The following is a 9,764-nucleotide window of genomic DNA, read 5'->3' on the forward strand; positions in this document are numbered from 1 at the left end:
AAGTCTTTCACAGTTAGATCATCCTTGCTCTTACTGTTATACAGTGTTCTCTGGGTTCTTCTTACTTCACTTTGCATAAGTTTATAGATCTCCTCAGGTTTTTTCTGAAACCATCCTGTTCATCATTTCTTATAACAAAAATATTCCATCCCAATCATACCAGAACTTGTTCAGTCATTCCTTAGTTGATGGGCAGCCCTTCAATTTCCGTTTTTTTGCCAGCACAAAAAGAGTTGCTATAAATATTTTTGTACAGTAGATTCTTTTAGCTTTTCTTTGATCTCTTTGGGATATAGTTACAGTAGTGGTAATAATGGGTCAAAGGGCATGCAGTCTTATAGCCCTTTGGGTACAGTTCTATATTATTCTACATAATGGTAGGACGAGTTCATAACCACCAAATAGTGTATTCGTGTCCCAGTTTTTCCAAATACCCTCAAGCATTTGTCATTGTCCTTTTCAGACATGTCAGCCAATCTGATAGGTGTAAGGTGGTTCCTCGGAGTTGTTTTCATTTTCATTTCACTAATCAATACTCATCTAGATTATTTTTTCATATGACTATTGATAACATTGATTTCTTTTTCTGAAAACTACCTGTTCACATCCTTTGATAATTTATCAACTGGGAAATGGCTCTTATTTTATAGATATAGATATAGATATACTTGAGAAAGGACACCTTTATCAGAGGAGCTACTTTCAAAATTCACTCTGTCCTTGGATTTTGAACATTTAAAGCCCTGCCAAGAGGGAAGGGTCAAGATGGCAGAGGAGCAGGAAGAAGTCCAGTTATGCTCTTCCTCACAACACTTACAAACAGATTTTGAAAACATCCCAGATTGAATCCTAATCAGGGAAATCTGTTTTTAACTAGAATTTCTGGAAGAGATGAAGCAAGGTTTTTTTAAAAAATGATTTAAAATGTTTTTATAAATGGAGAATGGTTTGATGGTCTTCAAAGAAAAATGGAAAGAGAGGGCAAGAGGACTATATTAGGAGAGGAAAGGGGAGGGAAAGAATAGGGAAAATTATCTTTCACAATCAAGGTGTGCAATTTGAAGATTATACAAACAAGGAGGAAGAGGTGAGAAGATCAGGAAGCATGTGAACCTTATTTATTCTTATCTGAATATGTCAAAGGAGGGAAGAATACACAGATACACACAGTTGAATACAGTGACATATTACTCAACAAAGAAATAGGAGGGAAAAGGAAAAAAGGAGAAGAGGGAAAAAAGGAGGGAGGGTAGATTAATGGGGAGACAAATCATCAGCAAAACAAGCTCTCAGGATGCACAAAAAATATTTATAGTACTCTTCTGATAGCAAAGAATTGGAAACTGAGGACATCCATCAATTGGGGAATAACTGAATGAGCTGTGATACATCAATATTATGATATACTACTGTGCTGTAGGAAATAATGAATCAATTAATCAACAATAAACTTTTTTTGAGCACCTACTGTGTGCCAGCCATGGTGTTAAACTTTAGGATACAAAAAGACATAAAAGACAATCACTGTCCTCAAAGAACCTACAGTTTAATGTGGGAGGGAGGGGACACAAAACACAAATATAGACAAAGCAAGCTATACACAGGAAAAATTAGGAATAATTAACTGAAGGAAGGTACTGGAGTTAAAAGAAATTGGGGAAGACTTCCTGCAAAGAAGGTGGTATTTTAGTTGGGAGTAAGAGAAAGCCAGGGAGGTGAGTAGTTGGAGTGAGGAGGGAGAGCATTCCAGACATTGAGGATAGTCAGAGAGATTTCCTGGAACTGAGAGATGGAGTGTCTTGTTCATGAAACAGCCAGGAGACCAGTATCACTGGATGAAAGAATATACATGGAGGATTAAGGTGTAAGTAGCCTAGAAAGGTAGGAAAGGGCTAGATTATGACAGACTTGAATGCCAAACGGAACATTTTGTACTTGATTCTGTAGGCAATAGGAAACTCCTAGAGTTTTTTGAGTGCGGGATGGGGGTGGGGGGTAGGGATGACATGATTAAACCTGAGCTTTAAGAAAATAATTTTAGTGACTGAAAGGAGGGTGGATTGGAGTGGGAAGAGACTTGAGGCAGGCAGACCTACCAGCAGGCTATTGAAATAATCTAGTTTTACAGTGATGAGCACCTGCACTAGAGTGGTGGTAGTGTCAGAGGAGAGGAGGGGGCATATTTGAGAGATGTTGCAAAGGTACATTTGGCAAGCCTTGTAAATAGTTTGGATATGGGGGGAGGGAAGGGTGAGAGACAGTGAGGAATACAGTGACTCCTAAGTTGTAAGTCTGAAGAACTGGGAGGATGGTGTTAGCTTCTATAGTAATAGGGAAGGAGGAGGTGAGGAAGGTTTAAGGGAAATGGTAATTCCACTTTGAACATATTAAGTTTGAGATGTCTACTGGACATCCAGTTCAAGATGCTTAAAAGTCAGTGGTAGACTCAAGATGGAACAGCTAGGTGGCACAGTGGATAGAGTATTGGCCTGGGAATCAAGAAGACTCATCTTCCTGAGTTCAAATCCAGGCTCAGGGGGAGGCTAGGTGGCACAGTGAGTAGAGCACCAGTCCTGGAGTCAGGAGGCCCTGGGTTCGGATCTGGCCTCAGACACTTGACACACACAAAAATACTAGCTGTGTGACCTTGGGCAAGTCACTTAACCCCAATTGCCCTCCCCTCCCCCCTCCAAAAAAAAAAACCACAACAAATCCAGGCTCAGATACTTTCTTAGATGTATGATTCTAGGCAACTCACCTCACTCTGTTTGCCTTAGTTCCACAGAGTAAAATGAGCTGGAGAAGGAAATGGAAAACCAACCCAGTGTCTTTGTCAAGAAAACTCTAAATGGGGTCACTAAGTCAGACACAACTAAAATGACTCAACACACAGCAAACTTAAAAAGTCAGTGAAATTGGAGATCAGCAGAGGGTTTGGGGCAGAATAGGTAGATTTGAGAATCAGCACAGAGATGGTAAGTAAATTCATGGGAGATGATGAGATCACCACGTGAAGAAGTAAAGGGGGAGCAGAGAAGAGGGCCCAGGACAGAGCCCTGAGGGACACCAACAATTAGAGGGCATGATCTAGAAGAGGATCTAGCAAAGGAGACAGAAGGAGTGGTCAGATAGGTGGGAGGAGGACCAGGAGAGAGAGTGGTGTCCTGTCATGAAAACCTAGAGAGAAAAGAGTATTGAGGGGGAGAGAGTGATTAACAATGTCAAAGGCTGGAGAGGTTAAGGAGAATAAGGACTGAGAAAAGGCCATTGGGTTTATTAACTAAGAGATCATTAGTAACTTTGGACAAGGCAGTTTCAAAGAAATGATAAGATTAGAAGTCAGATTGCACAGGATTAAGAGAGAGTGAAAGGAGAAAAAATATAGACGTCTATTTTAGATGACCTTTTTGAGGAGTTTGGCTACAAAGGGCAGAAGAGATAATAGGACAACAGTAAGAATGAATGTGTCAAGTAAGGGTTTTTTCAGGATAGCAGAGACATAGACATGTTTGTAGGAGGTAGAAAATGAGCCGTTGTAAAGGGAGAGTTTGAAAATAAGTAAAGTGTGGGGATGACAAAAGAGGTAATCTGCTGGAGGAAGCAGGTTAGAATAAGGATCATTTGGAAAAGTGGAGGGGTTAGCTTTGGTAAGGAGTAAGGCCACTTCCTCACGTGAGACAGGGGTGAAGAAGCAGAAAGAGGCAGAAGGCATATGAATAATAAGAAAATGGGAGAAAAGTGAATAACCTCAATTAAAAAATATATGAGGCAATATATTTCTCAGCTGAAAGAGTAGAGTGGCAAACAACTTCAAAAGACTTTGGAACCCTGATCAATGCAATAACCAACCACAATTCCAGAGGACTCATGATGAAACAGCTAGGTGGCACAGTAGATAGAGCAGTGCCTGGCGGTCAGGAAGGCTCATCTTCTTGAGTTCAAATCCAGGCTCAGATTCTCTTTTAGGTGTTTGACCTTTCTTAGGTCTCACCCTGTTTGCCGCAGTTCCACATAGTAAAATGAGCTGGGGAGGGAAATGGCTAACCTGCCCAATGTCTTTACCAAGAAAACTCCAAATGGGGTCACAAAGTCAGACAAAACTAAAATGACTCAACACACAGCAATAACATAATGAAATAGTCTATTCATCTCCTCATAAAAGAAGTAGAGTCAGAATGAAGGGGTTTTTTTGGACATGGTCAATGGGGAAATTTTCTTTGTTTCACTACACATGTTTGTAAGAAAGGTTTTACTTTTATTTCTTTCTGAATTGGAAGTGGTAATGAGAGGGAGAGAAGGGCAGAACTTTTGGGGGGGTCACTAGGGGAGGCAAGGCAATTGGGCTTAAGTGACTTGCCCAAGGTCACACAGTTCCAGGTTCAAGTGTCTGAGGTAGGATTTGAACTCGTGTCCTATTGAATCTAGAGTTGGTGCTCTATTCACTGCACCACCTAGCTGCTCTGAGAAAAACAATTTTTAAATTAATTAAAAAAACAAACAGAATCCTTACTTTTAGGTTGCTTCCATTAATTTCACCAGAGAAAAGTATTCATAGATTCCAGAGGAATTAATGGAAGTAAACAACCTCTTAACACTTCATTATCTCTGTTACTACTTCAACTAGAGGAGGGGAGGGAGAATCAAATCTTTCCTTACAAATACGTGTTTGTGTTTAATGTAGATTATACTAAAGCCTATCATGCATACACATATAGCTATATATGCATATGCACCAACAAATAAATAATGCATATATTTGGCATTTCAGTGTTTACTAGCCTTTGACTGCTTTTATCTATACAAAAATAGATATCAAACTTTTTTGCATCAGTTCTTTGCACTCTAAAAATTTTTAAGGGTTCCAAAGAGCTTTTGTTTATGTGAGTTATATCCACAGATATTTACCATGTTAGAAATTGAAACTGATAAAATATAAAAATATTTGTGTAATTCATTAAAATAACAATAATTCCATTACACGTTAACATAACATACTTTTGTGAAAAATATCTCTATTTGTGGAACCCCCACAGGGCCTGGGGCAGGTGGAAGAAGAAGGATCCTGGAAGAATTCCATCAGCTCCCTGCTCCAGGCCCCTGGGGAGCCTCAGTTTCCTCCTCTATACTATGGGGTTAACCATTGTAAAGTATAGGTCACATGGCATACAGTGTAGTGGCAGAGAAGGCACCTGGGGGCATTAGCCCCCTGCAGCAGATGGTGGCATCAGCCACAGGGGCTCTTGTTATCTCCATTTTCAACACCCTGCTGGATGTGGTAAAGGTCCGACTACAGTCCCAGTGTCCTTTTTCACCAGTGGGCTGGCACAGTACCAGGGATCCTGCAACATCCTCTATACTAAATGGAAGTGTATGCTTTACTGAAATGGCACTCTAGAGTCCCTCTATCTCTGTCAGAATGGTTCTCACTGTGCTGTCTGCTACCACCATCCCACCTACTTCCACAGGCACCAAGGGTGCCTTTGTGACTGTTACTCGGCAAGAGGGTTCCAGGACCCTGTGGAGTGACCTCCACGCAACACTAGTGATGACAGTGCCTGCCACCGCCATTTATTTTACCACCTATTACCAGCTCAAGTTTCTTATGCAGCCAAGCTGTGACTTCTGACCTTTAAGTACCCATGGTAGCAAGAGCTATGGCCCTACTGGGCACCATGACTGTGATCAGTCCTCTGGAGCTGGTAAGAACAAAGCTTCAGGCCCAGCATCTGTCCTACTGTGAACCAGAGACCTGTGACAGGGCAGCCGTGTTCTCAGAGTGACTGGTGCTCTCTGGGGCTTGGCTGGGATGCCACCGCATTGAGGGATGTGCGTTTTTCAGCCCTGTACTGGTTTAAGCATAAATTAGTGAAGATGTGGCTAGGTAACATGGCAGCCAAGGACCGGACTTAAGTTGGTATCAGCTATGTGGCTGGAGCTTTTCCAGGAACAGTAGCTACTGTGCTCACACTGTCTTTTGATGTGGTGAAAACTCAGCGCCAGACAGAGTTGGGAAGCGTGGGAGCCTTGAGAATGACATTCCCACATTCCCCTTCCACCTGGCTGCTGCTCCAATGAATTCAAACGAGTCTGGGGTCGGAGGACTCTTTGTAGGCTTCTTCCCATGGATCATCAAAGCAGCTCCCTCCTGTACTGTCATGTGATCATGCACCTACGAATTTAGCAAAAAAAATTTCCAGAGACTGAACCTGGAAAACTGCTCTCAGGGACCCTGAGGGAAGAGTGGGAGAGAGAGATGGAATATACCAACCTCCAGGGTTATGGCCCTCAACAGGAAGAGGGGACTTACACAAACTTTCCTTATCATGGAGGTTATGGAGTAGAGTGCTATCCTCTGTTCTGTATGACCAAGGGTGAGTGAGATGCCCACTCCACCTTCTCTCCTACATGGCAATACTAGGACACCATGCAGGGAACAAAACTCCCCTCTTTTTTTTTCCCCACAGACCAAATGCCACAGCTCTTGGTTCACCCCCCCCCCTTTCCTTAGAAACAAAATTTGCTATGGTCCCTTTGTTTTTTCCTCTGGACATCTATCTCAGACCCTGGTCCTGCTTTGTCTTAATCTCCCTCTTGTTGAATCCTTTAGATCCAAAGATGATGCTTTGCTATAATATGTGTGTGTGTGTGTGTGTGTGTGTGTACACGCTATACTATATATATATATATATATATATATATATATATATATATATATATATATATATTTGCAAATCTCATTAATATCAGAAGATAGATTCTTATACAGGCTTCTTCATTTAATCTGTTGTGATGTGTTGTTTTGGTTGAATTACATGAAGAAAATTCAGTCTCATACAGATATGTAGTTGGAAAAAAGAGAAGTTATTTTAAAAGGCAGTTATTTAACAGCCTTATTTTGAAAAGAGTTTCGATTTTGTAAACACCCTGAAAGGGCTTCAAGAACTCCCAGGGGTCCAAAGACCACACTTTGAGAAACTGTAATGCCAATGTGATTCCCATAGCATCTGCTCTGAATATGCATGTATATTTCCAGGGAAGATTCACAAAATATAATAAACTCTCTTCCTCAGAAGCAAAAGTAAAATATTTATTTGGGACATCATTAGGACACCAGGAGGTAAGATTTAGCAGAGTACTTACCACTAATCCAGGGAGTGCTGACATTAAGATGTCAAACCTTCTTCCTGTCAGGCCTCCCCACAAACAAGTTCCCCCAGGCAAAATTCCTTCCTCCTCCTCCCCCCCACCCCCACTCAAGCTGCTTCTCTCTGTTCTGTTGGGTAAACTCCCGCACTGAGCTCCATGGGACTCAGGTTGTATCAACTGGTCATATAGGCCTATTAATGGGTGGGGAAGATCTTCCTATTCTATTAATATTACAGAAACACATGCACATATACACATGCATATAGAGACTTATCTATCTCTATCTATCTATCTATCTATCTATCTATCTATCTATCTATCTATCTATCTATCCATGGGAACTGATAAAGTAACCAAATGAAAGGCTATAGAGAGAAAACAGAAGGACCAGAATAGAGTCATAGTTAATGGACATAATATGAATGATGCTTAAATTAAAGAAACTGAGAGTTGTCAGACAGGTAGGAGAAGAACAAAGAAAGAACAATGCAATGAAAACCCTGAGAGGAGGATTCAGGAAGAGAGGATGCTCCTGATTGTTTAAATGATGTGGAGAAAGCAACAAGGAAGAGGACTAGGGGAGAGGGGAAGTATATACTCTCAGATCAAATTATGTTGGTGAGTTTATTTTTTTTAATGTATGGAATAAAACAAGTATTTCCATAACTTAGCATGAGAAAAAAAAGATGATTGCACGTGAAACTGCAATCTGTTGTGTACAGATTATCATGCTGGTGAGTTTTCCTATACTTTTTTCCCCTCTTTTTTTCTTAATTCTAGGTGTCAATGTGGAAGCAAAGAAGATTAGTTGGTGGCTGTACTCACTTCCCTCCCAACTAGGAAGGGAGAAATGACAAATTTCTCTTCTCCAGAGACCCTGCTTTGAATGGAGCCTTCTTCCTGTCTTCTCCTATCTCACCCTGTCTCATCTCTCATACTATTCTGCAAAGGTTGGGAGAAGGAGGAGTGAAGAAGGACATAGTTTTAGCCCAAGAGGTCAGAGCACATTGCTCTCTGAGGGAGTCACACCAAAGATTACCATCACATTAAAATATCAGCTCGTTTAGTTAATGGGGAGCAGAGAGAAATCCCAGACATTAAACAACACAAGACAAAATAAAACAGTTCTCTGTAGGCTAGGAGACTCATTCGATTATTAACAAAAACGAAATAAATCAATATCAGCTTGTTTCATCCCCCAGGAGAGAAGAGATTTTCCCACCCCCACTCCAAAGTCACTGGCCAATGATTAGAGGGGGAAGATTAAGCCAAGGGCTTTTACTTTATTCTTTAAGAATTCTTTACTTTTAAGGCAGGACTTTTTCAGCTTCTTTTTAAACATTTTATTGATATCTTTTGGAAGGAAATTTCATAGCCAGTTTCCTACTGTGTATTTAAAACAAATAGAGCATGTTTTCCCAAATTCACTCTCTGACCACAACCAAAGATTACACAAGGAAATCTGTGTCTGGTTTGACAACAGATGTGTTATGTGAAGAGAAAACAAGTGTCAGAATAATAAAACTATTAGGACATAACAAAGGAACAAATTGTAAGGATGCCTATAAAACCAATAAACCAGGAGAAATGGGGAAGGGAGTGAGACAGAGGGAAAACTGGATTGTTTTTATCTAGATCTGTGGTCTTTATTCATCTTCTTTATAGAAGTATTGCTTCTGGGGCAGCTAGGTGGTGCAGTGAATAGAGCACTGGCCCTGGACTCAGGAGGACCTGAGTTCAAATCTGGCCTCAGACACTTGACACAAAAACTAGCCGTGTGACTTTGGGCAAGTCACTTAACCCCATTTGCCCCCCCCCCCAAAAAAAAAGGAAAAAAAAGTACTGCTTCCTAATCATAAGCTCAAACCCCATAAAGTGAACTTGCATGATCAGGGACCATCTCTATGCTTCTGATCACCATCACTATCTTCCTGTATCCTCTCTGGGTGCCACTACCATTCCTGACATTTCTGACAATGCTATGGGCAATGCTACTCCAGTCTTCTGGCTGATCACAAATTCTCCTCTATTTTGTCTCATCTCATAGCTGTTGCTACTCTGTTTTCTCCTTCCAGACACATCAGTTCATCAAATTTTTCAGGTTCTCCCAAATCTTGCCTCAATTTAAATTCTGCAATAATTCTTGACTGGGAAGTAACATCAGCAAAGACTACAGATCGTAGAATTTTCAGTAAGGGTCCACACTACTCCTCCTGCTCATAGGAAAACATAATCTGTCCCTATAGTGTTGTTAAACTTTTTTATTCCTTAATATAAGGAATGAATTTCTGGGTAAAAGAGTGGAAAATGATATATTCAGAAATGAAGATCATATTTTAAAAGATATATTGATATAAGTGTTTAAAGAGAAGTTTTAAAAATCCTGCCTTAAAATTAAAGATTAAAATGAATTCTTTTTTTTCTTTTTTTTAATAGGGCAATTGGGGTTAAGTGACTCGCCCAAGGTCATTAAAATTAATTCTTAATAAATAAAGTAAAAGTCTTTGGCCCTCTCAAGCAGTTCAACTTTGGAAACTGCTATGATTTTATCAGTGGAAATGACATTAGAGTGGAGAGGGTAACATCTGCTTTGCTGCTGCATACTAAGGACCATGGGA

The 9,764-nt window shown here is 40.5% G+C and overlaps 1 pseudogene; it reads left to right on the top strand.

Moving 5' to 3' along the window:
• The first annotated feature begins 5,158 nt into the window (after positions 1–5,158).
• On the top strand, positions 5,159–6,233 carry LOC138159197 (mitochondrial glutathione transporter SLC25A39 pseudogene; annotated as a pseudogene).
• Positions 6,234–9,764: the final 3,531 nt, after the last annotated feature.

Source organism: Petaurus breviceps, unplaced genomic scaffold (assembly GCF_028583685.1).
Source record: "Petaurus breviceps papuanus isolate PSGF00001 unplaced genomic scaffold, PetGlider_PUasm1.0 175, whole genome shotgun sequence".
NCBI lineage: Eukaryota > Metazoa > Chordata > Mammalia > Diprotodontia > Petauridae > Petaurus > Petaurus breviceps.